Source organism: Pleurodeles waltl, chromosome 5 (assembly GCF_031143425.1).
Source record: "Pleurodeles waltl isolate 20211129_DDA chromosome 5, aPleWal1.hap1.20221129, whole genome shotgun sequence".
NCBI classification, from domain to species: domain Eukaryota; kingdom Metazoa; phylum Chordata; class Amphibia; order Caudata; family Salamandridae; genus Pleurodeles; species Pleurodeles waltl.
The window spans coordinates 588,848,312-588,860,502 of NC_090444.1; the positions used below are offsets into that span (position 1 = coordinate 588,848,312).

Consider the following 12,191-nt stretch of genomic DNA (forward strand, 5'->3'; position numbering starts at 1 on the left):
GCATATAATTGATTAACTAGTGCGTGGCCTTATGTTCATTCATAGACTATCAGGCAAATAAAGGACTCTATTTTCACCTTTGAACCTTCCTTCAACAATTCAGTGGTACACCAAGGGCTTTCACCTAGCGCATTTAACATCTTCGAGAACTAATGAGATTAAGCTTTCTCCTGTTGATCTTTGACCTCCCAAATTTGAACTCTACAAAATGTTCAGTTCAGTATAACAAACACCTCCTCTGCTTCAGACGAATTATGAGCAGTCATGGGCCAAACTCACTCTGTGCTTAATCCCCTTCCAAACCTATGTAAGAAATGTTGATATTTTTTCAAAATGTGTATATTGTCGATTGAATTCAATGCAATGGCTTTCCATTCGCCTTCAATTCTGAACTTGTTTCCAAAAGGTTTTAATAGTTATCAAAGTTTCATTGCATTTCATTTTCATATTACATTTTCATGTCTTTTCTAGGTGTGGACCTTTAATTTTCTGTTAACAAATAATTGTATTTATTTGCCCGGTTACACATTTTCTCAGGGACTTGCCTTGCTGCTTGGGACAAGGTACCAAACATGAGCCAACAAAACTTGTGATGAAACATGTCTATCTGTGAAGGTGCTTCTGATTAGGTTGGGTAGGAGTTTTGTCCCAGCTCGCATGAGAACTGTGACCTCTTTCTACCAAAACGGGACACTGGTTCCATATTATTATTCTCCGAGTTTCATTACTTCTTTCAATTTTCCGTTTTGTCTATTTTCACTAAGTTCTAACAGTCACAAGTTCCAGTGATTCACTCTATGTATGTCCCTATCCCTTACAAGAAATCAGGGCCACTTCTCATCTAGGTGCTTCAGTGGTAATAACATAATTCATGGTTCTCCAAATGTAGGATAGTGCATATGGAGAGCCATTTTACCAGTCAACAAGAGATTGTTATTTTTAAAAGAATAGCGTGCTAGTATGTGAAAAAGGCGTGACATCAGAGGAGAACCTATGAATGTTCCTCGTGAATCTTAGAGATTATGTGAGAGTTACGTGTGCAAGATCACAGAGTAGCAAAAGGGAGCTGTACTTTCATTTTAGAAACACACTGAACTGTTTTCAGTGCATGCATGAATAAGCTCACTCCATGAGTTAGGGAATGAAGTACGGTACCCGCAGCACAGAAGCACAACGAATTTTTTGTCATACCAGGCTCCAATACAACCCTTTGTACCTTCACAAACTGGGTATGCTCAGCAAGCTATATGAATCATTTTGAAAGGATGCACACATTCCTTCTCTCTTCACAGACCTCCAACCATGTTATACTTATCTTTTTCAAAGAGGGGCGTTTTGAAAATGTGTATTTTTCATTTTTTTTTTTTGTGGTCTGTGCATGTGATGTAAATGCATGATACTTTTATGTCACTGTCTGATTTCTGTATTTTAATACATGTTTCAAATTGTGATAGTGCAGCACAAATCTACTTTCAACATACATTTTAATAGAAACACAATAACTCGGTAAGAAGGAAGGCACCAGAATTGAAGGCTAGAGACCACTAATGAAACATTTGGACAGTCTTTCAATATTCTGACTAATTTGCCTGTAAGCGTACGTTTGAAAATAGAAAGCAGATTTACCGGGGTTGCCATTTTAAAAAGCAGATTTTGTCCTCCCATAAGTATGTGCTGTTACCACATTTTAAAAAGATTCATAGTTAAAATTATGTTTCTATGATTCTGGGCTACTGGCCAGGTCTATGATGGTGTACTTTTGAACAATTCACAAACTACCCATAATGCATTATGAATGTCTTTGTTAATTTAGTTATGGCCCACTTAATGGATGATGTTGGGATCTAGCCACAACTAAACAACTGGCTTGTTTTTCAGTGAAAAATGACCTGGTCAATTTTTTTACCTTTCACGGTGAAAGAACTGCTTGTTAGAAGAAGGCATTAGTACATAAACAAATATTTAGGCTCCGTAATGTTTCTTGCGAACAAGATCAATTCTGTCAAAAAGACAGTACTGATTTTTTATTTGAGGGTGCTTCTTGATAGCATATGATTTAATGTGTGACATTATATGACATGTTTATGTGCCAGGAAACCTCCGATCAATAATTGTGAAAATAGTACCGAACAAAACAAGACCTATTTATTATGCATTTTTGCGTGAGCAATTCGACATTTTAGCCACAGCACACTCCCTTCCATAACCAGAGTGCTTCGTTAAAACCTGATACCCTTTTGTATAAACAGAAACTGTGCAAATACTTCTAACAAAATGCGTAATTATCGTTAAAACATAAGCTCACCTGAACAATTCCATGACAAAACGGAGGTCACCAACCCAAGTAATTATAGCAACAACCAATACTCCAGTTCCAACTAATAGTGGTCACTTATTATTCTAACACATAGGGCCTCGTTTTGGTACAGGGCACCGCCACAGGCCTTTTTTTCCTGTGCTGCCCTGCATCAAAACGAAAGGGCAGGAATGAAATAAGATACAGCGCATTCCTGTCCTTATCCCCTGCGCTGGTGCACAAATTGATGCTTAGCACCAACGCAGGCACCCTTGCACAATGATGCAAGGGTTCCTGCATTGCAGGGATGATTGTTTATGTGCAGGAAGGTACATCTTCCTGCACAAAAACGATCATTAATGGCGTTTTCCTCTTTCTATGTGTGCTGTAGAATGCAGCACACATTGAATTAGGAAAAAACATGGTGAAATAATGTTATTTCTTCCTGTTCCTTCACTTTAATGTCACCCCTGAGGTGGTTTAGGAATCTGACACATTCCCAGTCTTGTAAATCTGGGTCTGCATCAGATTCCGTCAGATTCCATGGGTGTTGCATGGGAACAGCAACACCCATGGAACGCCACTTTCACGCAGTGTTATGTGTGAAAATGGTCAATATTTATAAGGCGATGAAAAACCACGCAAGGTGGCTTTGCATTGCCTTGTAAAAATGGGTCACCCCACTGCACCACTGGAGTATTAAAAAACAATGATGCACCGGAGGTGCAGTATGCCTCTAGGACCTTGTAAATGAGGCCCTTGGTGCTTGTAGATCACTCTACACCTGTGAAAGGCATTACTTTGTGTTCGATCTGTCTGTGGTTTCCCCTCAAATGTTTTGCTTTACTCCTCCTATTTTTGCTCAATTTTTTTCCGCTGTCCTTAACACTCTGTGCACTTTACCACTGCTAACCAGTTCTGAAGTGTTTATACTCTCTCCTCTTGTTGGATATGTAATTTCAAGTTTTACATGCCCTTTTAGTGAAAAACTCTTAAATTCGTTTTTCACTACTGTAAGGCCTTCTTCTTCCTTAGGATAAAAATGGGTTACCCTATTTCATTTAATAATTGATACCTTTTGTGTGGGAGCAGGAAGAAATGCAATTTTTGGTGTCTGAATAGTAATTTAATTCCATCTTTAATGCTTAAAGTTAAAGTCAGATGAGTGACTCCAAGGGCTAGCTAGTCCTGATCAGAACCTAAAAAATAGAAAAGGTTCCAACCATCTTGAGCCCTGCACCCAGACGCTGCCTGCTGTGAGTCCTAGACTCCCAAGGGTCGCCTAGCCAGTCCAGGACCCTTGGAAGTGGGGCTAATGGTGCTCTGCCAGCCCAGCTTTGATCTCATCAGAAGCGATTCAGCATGACACAAGCCAGACGCAGCACCTCATCAGAACCGCAAGTTTGCATCGCATCAATGCATCCTCAACGCAGACCCTGCAACTTCTGATCGAAACTGACACAACCTTGATGCAAGCCCGCATTTCAGCCCTCACAACTCATCGGAACTGCTGCCATGTAACACATCTTCAACACGGACCTGACATTGCTTCTTGGGACTGCTGCTGGGTAGCTCAATGCTCTGCAATCCATATTTAAGGTACATTTCTCAGCAAGATTAGCTTGTTTCCGGTATCCAGCCCATACTCCATCACAGTCGGCCTGAACTTATACCTGCAGTTGGAGCTTTGTGCTTTTAAGCACTATTTTACCTAAACCTTTGAGATTGCATATCTCCAGTTCTACTAATTGGACTTTTGTCATTGTGATGACGAATAACTTATTAAATAATTTATTACATTTTACCAATTGGTGTGGGATTTTTCTTGTGTGGTCATTTCTCACACATGTATGACATTTCAACTATCCCAGGCCTCAAACACACGTTTATCGAAAAAAAATGAAAATGTATGTCAATTTACATGTATCCAGAGATATTTTTTTAAAAACTTTTTAAGCAACTAAAATTTGGGGTTCAGCCAGGCAATGGCATTAAAAGTGATAATCTCAATAAAAAGGGGGGATTTGTCCACAATCATTAAGATCAACAAACTAGCAAACACACAAACAAGGAGAACAACAAAGAAACAACAGATTATTTTCTTTCATCTTGAGTAATAGATATGCTCAATCTATCATGAGTGCTTTCACATGTTGATTCCCTCAGAAATGGTCATTTTACTGATACTCAGGATTTATTTGTTCCATTGCACATTATTCACACAAACATATATGGTGACAGAAAATGATGATTCTCAATGAAAATGATGATTATTAGTGAAAGTAAAAAAAAATGAATGTGCCCATGATGAGCTGAGCATATCTTTTAATCAAGAAGAATGAAAATCATTGGAGATATACATAAATGTAGGGTCTGCCTGGAGACTATGCCTGAGATGTCTTAAGTGGTGTCATCAATAATGTGATTTAACAACATTTAACATGTCTTGAGTGATGTAATATGTGAGGTCATAAGCAGTGCATTATTTGGTCATAAGTTATGGTTAGCTCAATGAACTATAACTGGGCATATCAGTGGCTTGGGTTTTTGTTTAATTTTAGCTTCTATGTCATTCCAATACCTAAATATAATGCCACTTTAACTGTTGTTTTTTCAGTGAATATCTGAGATTTATTTAACATAAGTTAAAGTCTTAGCACCTAACCTAGATACAGCAGCACTTTAACATTTGTCTTTCACAGTCAGTATCACAGTTTTGGATATTAGATGTGGTCTCCTCCAGTTTTTTTTTATTCCTTCTGTTTTCTCTCTAACAGATTTACTAAAATCAACTAAAGATTTCTTGGCCCAGATCTTATTCTTCTATTGAACCAACCATGGATGATTAAAAATCCTAGATCTCCTCAGGTCAGTATATAGTTTTTAATATATTTAAACCAGGATATTTGAAAAAAAAACATCTAGACTATCATAATATTTATTACGGTTCAGCTCTGTAATCAGATTCAAACAATAATAGTGTTTTAATGTATATGATATTCTAAATACCTTTAACCTAGGGCCTTGTGATTTGCGAAATGAGAGGTACTTTGGGGGACACCCAGAAGTCTTCTGTGAAATTTGTTTTCTTCCACCTACAGATTTGAACACTTGCATGACTCAAAGTACCAGCACCATAGCATGATGAAGCATTCTTTTTATGATAAATGTCAATCATTTATTTCAGGGTTTGTTTGCATAATTTTCGAGCAAAATTCAAAACTGCACTTATACTTGGTAGAAAATGAAGCCTTCTCGTGCACAATAAGTCAACCCAATTGACTATGCTATCTAAAGTAACACAATACTCATTCTTGATGTGTCCAGCCTTGATTGATTTAGGACTTTCTCAAGGCCATCATTGAATGAAATGAATAGAAGGGGGGGGGGTAGAAAACACCCTTGTCATACCGCTTTCGCCAAATTAGAGTCCTTCAAACACTCTCCATTTTGGCAAAACTTGAAGTTAAGTGATGTTCACAAAACCATCATGAATGTGTCATAGCTATGTAATCATTAGGGGATATTCTAAATGAAGCAAATCCTTCTGTAATTCCTTATATAACTTCCGCTCTTAAGTGGGTTTGACTCAGCGCTTTCTAGAGTCCATGTTAATAGATAATGTGAGTGAAGGAGTAGACCTAGCTAGGTGCTGCCTATATCTGCGAAATCAGTTTTTATCACATGTAGAAAATTGATCATCATTAACCCTCTGACTACCAGTCATATTGACACGGCATAGCAATTTATGTAACACATGTGAATTGAAATTACCAGGGTGTAGCCTTCTTTTGATTATTTTTGCAAACATGAAGATTCTTTGATAATGCTGAGGTATGTCTTCACTTTCTGTAACTAAAAGGCCAATTAGAGTTCGTTATTGAATCTTAATCTCAAATTAATACATTAGATGCTGTCTTCTGAGGCATATCCATTCATTCAAAACCAACAAAACTGTCATCCACACATAACATCTAGAATGCAGACTGGCTGACATTGGGATGTTATAGAAATCGGACATGCAGTGATCAAAACCATTAATACATAACTTGAAGAGGATTGCAGCTAGAATCTACCTTCCTTCATAAACTTTCTTCATGGTCTGAATTTCAAGCACTACCTTGACAATACTACCATGACTCACTTTGTTTCAACCTCCAGATCTAGCCCACAGTTTATTTATGATGCAAACATCCTAGGAAGACAGATTTTATCAAAGGCAACATTAAGATCTAACAAAGTCATGAATAACATATGTTTGCCCGAATGCAAATATGAATGTGTGTTTGTAGGATATGTATACTACAAAACTAGCTGAAAGGGAGCTGAGTGCTGTATAGGATCAAAAGGCACCATACCTTCAGAGGTTGACTGGACCTGTAGCTTGGTTCTGAGAGTGGAGGTAAATCCTTATTGCATTGTAATGTAGTGTACGTTGTGAGCTATCTCCAGTACTGGGGCAGGGTTTGTGCAGTCCTAGTAGATAAGTGGATGCTTTTCCATATTCTGGGTACATACATGGGGAATGCCTGCTGCCTTGTTTATTTTCTTCTTTTTGCACTTCTTCATCTCTAGTCTGATTATATCCTTGCTCTGGGTGTGTCAAGGGCCACTGGAGGGAATGGCGATGTATATTTGTCTGATTATAAATAACCTAGTCACTATTAACCCCTTAGCTGCTGGGCCTTTTCCCCCCCAGTGCTGAGCCCTTTTTTGGCTATTTGGGGTAGTTCGCGCTTAGGGCATCATAACTTTTTGTCCACATAAGCTAACCACGCCAAATATGCGTCCTTTTTTTCCAACATCCTAGGGATTCTAATGGTACCCAGAGTTTGTGGTTTCCCCTGGAGGAGACCAAGAAAATAGCCAAAATACAGTGAAAATTTTGTTTTTTCCAAAAAAATGGGAAAAAAGGGCTGCCGAAGAAGGCTTGTGGTTTTTTCCCTGAAAATGTCATCAACAAAGGGTTTCTGGTGCTGAAATCAGTATATTCCCACCTTTCAGGAACGGGCACACTTGAATCAGAAAACCACATTTTTCAACACAAATTTGGCATTTTACTGGGACATACCCCATTTTTACTATATTTGGTGCTTTCAGCCTCCTTCCAGTTAGTGACAGGAATGGGTGTGAAACCAATGCTGGATCCCGGAATGCTAAACATTTCTGAAAACTAGACAAAATTCTGAATTCAGCAAGGGGTCATTTGTGTAGATCCTACAAGGTTTTCCTACAGAAAATAACAGCTGAAATAAAAAAATATTGAAATTGAGCTGAAAACAACAGCCATTTTTCTTTATGTTTTACTCTGTAACTTTTTCCTGCGATGTCAGATTTCTGAAAGCGTTATACCGTTTTGTCTGCTGGACTATTCTGGTTGCGGGGATATAAAGGGCTTGTAGGTTCATCAAGAACCCTAGGTACCCAGAGCCAATAAATGAGCGGCACCCTGCAGTTGGTTTTCATTCTATACTGGGTATACAGCAATTCATTTGCTGAAATATGAAGAGTGAAAAAGAGGTATCAAGAAAACCTTTGCATTTCCAAAATGGGATCAAGATAAGGTTTTCAGGAGCAGTGGTTATTTGCACATCGCTGAATTCCGAGGTGCCCATACTAGCATGTGAATTGCAGGGCATTTCTCAAATAGACGTCTTTTTTACACACTCTCTTATATTTGGAAGGAAAAAATGTAGAGAAAGATAAGGGGCAATAACACTTGTTTTGCTATTCTATGTTCCCCCAAGTCTCCGATAAAAATGATACCTCACTTGTGTGGGTAGGCCTAGTGCCCGCTACAGGAAATGCCCCAAAACACAACATGGACACATCCTATTTTTTTTATAGAAAACACAGCTGTTTTTTCCAAAGTGCCTACCTGTAGATTTTGGCCTCTAGCTCAGCCGGCACATAGGGAAACCTACCAAACCTGTACATTTTTTAAAACTAGAGACCTAGGGGAATCCAAGATGGGGTGACTCGTGGGGCTCTGACCAGGTTCTGTTACCCAGAATCCTTTGCAAACCTCAAAAAGTGGCTAAAAAAACAAGTTTTCCTCACATTTCGGTGACAGAAAGTTCTGGAATCTGAGAGGAGCCTCAAATTTCCTTCCACCCAGCGTTCCCCCAAGTCTCCCGATAAAAATGATACCTCACTTGTGTGGGTAGGCCTAGCGCCCGCGACAGGAAACGCCCCAAAGTGCAACACGGACACATCCAAATTTTTGGAAGAAAACAGAGGTGTTTTTTGCGAAGTGCCTACCTGTAGATTTTGGCCTCTAGCTCAGCCGGCACCTAGGGAAACCTACCAAGCCTGTGCATTTCTGAAAACTAGAGACCTAGGGGAATCCAAGGAGGGGTGACTTGCGGGGCTCAGACCAGGTTCTGTTACCCAGAATCCTTTGCAAACCTCAAAAAGTGGCTAAAAAAAAACAAGTTTTCCTCACATTTCAGTGACAGAAAGTTCTGGAATCTGAGAGGAGCCACAAATTTCCTTCCACCCAGCGTTTCCCCAAGTCTCCCGATAAAAATTATACCTCACTTGTGTGGGTAGGCCTAGCGCCCGCGACAGGAAATGCCCCAAAACACAACGTGGACACATCACATTTTTTCATAGAAAACAGTGCCTACCTGTGGATTTTGGCCTCTAGCTCAGCCGGCACCTGGGGAAACTAGCAAACCAGCACATTTTTGAAAACTAGAAACCCAGGGGAATCCAAGATGAGGTGACTTGTGGGGCTCGGACTAGGTTCTGTTACCCAGAATCCTTTGCAAACCTCAAAATGTGGCTAAAATAACACGTTTTCCTCACATTTCGGTGACAGAAAGTTCTGGAATCTGAGAGGAGCCACAAATTTCCTTCCACCAAGCGTTCCCCCAAGTCTCCCGATAAATATGATACCTCACTTGTGTGGTTAGGCCTGGTGCCTGCGACAGGAATAGATCACACAACGGTCAATGTTGGTCCTTACGGAGGCAGCTGTTGACCCTGGGGTGATCCATTCCTGACACAGGCACTAGGTGTAGGCACTCAAGTGGGGTAGTGTTTTTATCAGGACAGGTGAGGAGTCACTGGGTGGTAGGAATGATGTGGATCCCAGCATATTCCTGTAGTTTGTGTGACAGAAATGCGAGAAAAATTGAGTTTTTTTTCAACATTTCAGCTTTGCAGGGTATTCTGGGTAAGAAAACTTTGGGGAATCAACACAATTCACACCTCTGTGGACTCCCCCGAATGTCTAGTTTCCAGAAATGTTTGGGTTTAGTGTGTTTCTCTATATGGCCGCCGAATCCAGGACCAAAAACACATGTGCCTGCCTTACAAAACCAGTTTGTTTTGCCATAGACAATTTTGATGTCTCCACAATATGATTTGGGTGGTGGAATTTGGGGCTGAACTAAATTGGGGAGCTCCCAAGAGAGCACTCTCTCTCTGCTTGCCGCCGCATTCACCTGCTCTCTGGGTTGGCCTAACCCACTATTACCCAGTTGCACAAACAGCTTGCGAAGGGACAGCAGGACTGTCCTCATCACCTCCCTCATAATGTACTGGAAGAGGTGTTATCGAATGGGACTCCTCTGACTGAAAAATCACTCCCAGAGTCTGCGCCATTGTCCTATCCCTCAGATGCTGTCTCAGTATCTGATGTCTCAGTCTCTGATCCTATGTCAGAGCGGGACTCTATAACCCGAGTGCAGGCAGCAGTCATCCATCAAGATGCCATCTCTGCTATTGGCTAAACTGTTGCTCTAAAACACTAGCCTACGTAGACAGTCACAAAATCGATGGTGTGTGTGAGATACGTGCAACAGTAGAGGCCACCTTACCTGCGCTTCTTCCCTCAATCAGCACGTACTTTCAAGACACTCAAAAAACACCTTGTCACATACCATTCGTCACAGTCTTTAGCACCTCCTGCGCCCAGTCCAACAATCATTATTTGTGCTCCCAGTCCCTCCTCCTCGGATTCCCTCATTACCACCCAGCAAAAGTGCCCTTCATCTCTCCATAGACTCCATAGACTTTACTAATGTACTCAGCTATTTACATAAAATACAGATTTGCTCTTTGCAGTAGGCATATAAACCTTCTGCGCTTCTTTATGGCACTAAAACTGCCACTAGACAAGTCGGACCCTTTTCCCCCCAGGGAAACCACACACATATTGACAAAAGTGATATATATATGACAGCCAACCACCTGAAACTCAACTCATGCAAAACCGAAATAATCCTCTTTGGCCCACACAAAAACACCTGGGACCCCTCATGGTGGCCCACCACGCTAGGCCCTGCACCCACCCCCGCCAACCACGCACGCAACCTCAGCATCATCCTAGACTCCTCCTTCTCGATGACCCAACAAATCAACGCTCTTACCTCCTCATGCTTCAACACACTCCGTATACTGAAAAACATTCAAATGGATCCCCACAGAGACCAGAAAAACTGTCACTAACACACTCATCAGCAGCAGGCTTGATTACGGAAACGCCCTCTACGCCGGCACCACTCTAAAACTCAAGCGCAAACTACACGCATCCAGAACTCAGCAGCACGACTCATCCTCGACCTCCGCCGACACGAACACATCTCTCCACACCTCAAATCCCTCCACTGGCTCCCCATTGACAAAAGGATCACCTTCAAGATCCTCATCCTCGCACACAAATCACTCCACAACACAGGCCCTGCCTACCTCAACGAGAGTCACCTTCCACACCCCCACACGAAACGTCCACTCAGCTGACCTCTCTCTCGCCTCTGTCCCCCGCATCAAACACACCACCACCGGGGGCAGATCCTTCTCCTACCTTGCACCCAAAACCTGGAACGCCCTCACAACCCACCTTCGCAAGACCCAAAACCTACTTCTTTTCAGGAAGGGCCTCAAAACCTGGCTTTTCGAACAGTGAACCTCCCAGCCCCTTTCCCTCCCCCCGTCCCCCCCCCCCCCAGCGCCTTGAGACCCTCACGGGTGAGTAGCGCGCTTTATAAATCTCTTTGATTGATATAGATCTACCTCTATATATATATATATCTATCTACATAGATATATCTATAGATATATCCATGTACCTAGATATATCTATCTACATATATATATATAGATCTATATATACATCTATTTTTTTTTAGTTGTTGTATGGTTTCCTTGGGGGCCAAAATGGCCCCCAGGGAAACCCTACAACATCTAAAAAAAAATATTGCCCCCACAGGGGGACACCCTGCCCACGGGCGACCCCCTGTCATTTTATTTTATTTTTATTTTATTTATTTTTTTAAATCCCCTGGGGGGACGCGATTGCGCGCCCCCACCCCCGGGGGGCACCTACCTTTTTTTAATAAAAATTATGCCGGGGGGCGGCCCGTTTTCTGGGGGGGCCGCCCCCCCCAAAGTGAAATCCCTGGTGTCTAGTGGTGTTTCCTGCTGTGCTGCGATTGGGGGCCAGGAAACACTTTCAGAAGGCCTCGTAAGAAAGGGGAGAGTCTCCCCTTTCTTATGAAGCCATTTCAAAGTGTTTCCTGGTCCTGCTTTGATGGGGAAAACACCTTTGAAACGTCAGCGCGCCTCGCGGCGCGCTGACGTCACAAAGGGGCGGGTGGGGGGGGCGGGGGGAGACACGGAAGCTTCCGTGTCTCCCGGGGGAAGTTTTAAAAAAAAAAAAATCCTCGGGTGCAACGCACGCGAGGATTTATTAATACCCTTCCTGGTGTCGGCCACTGGTCGTGACCTGCACCAGGGAGGGTGTGTGGACGTCGCCCAGTGGCCGACGCCCGCACCGAAAAGGTTAAATTGTTCCAGTGTTCTCACAGAATATTGCCTGGGAAGAAAAATATTTGTTTACTTATCAATTAAATTGCGCCCTACCTGTTCAGAGAATAGCAATACCAGG

At 41.8% G+C, this 12,191-nt stretch overlaps 1 protein-coding gene across 8 annotated transcripts in view; it reads left to right on the forward strand.

The window, feature by feature from the left end:
- Nucleotides 1-12,191, forward strand: part of CHRM3 (cholinergic receptor muscarinic 3) — a 3,010,830-nt gene that overhangs the window by 224,426 nt on the left and 2,774,213 nt on the right. For all 8 annotated transcript variants that reach the window (XM_069234407.1, XM_069234404.1, XM_069234410.1 and 5 more), the window contains exon 2: nt 5,074-5,164. The gene's annotated coding sequence lies outside the window, so the exon portion shown is untranslated. The remainder of the gene's footprint in view (nt 1-5,073; nt 5,165-12,191) is intronic.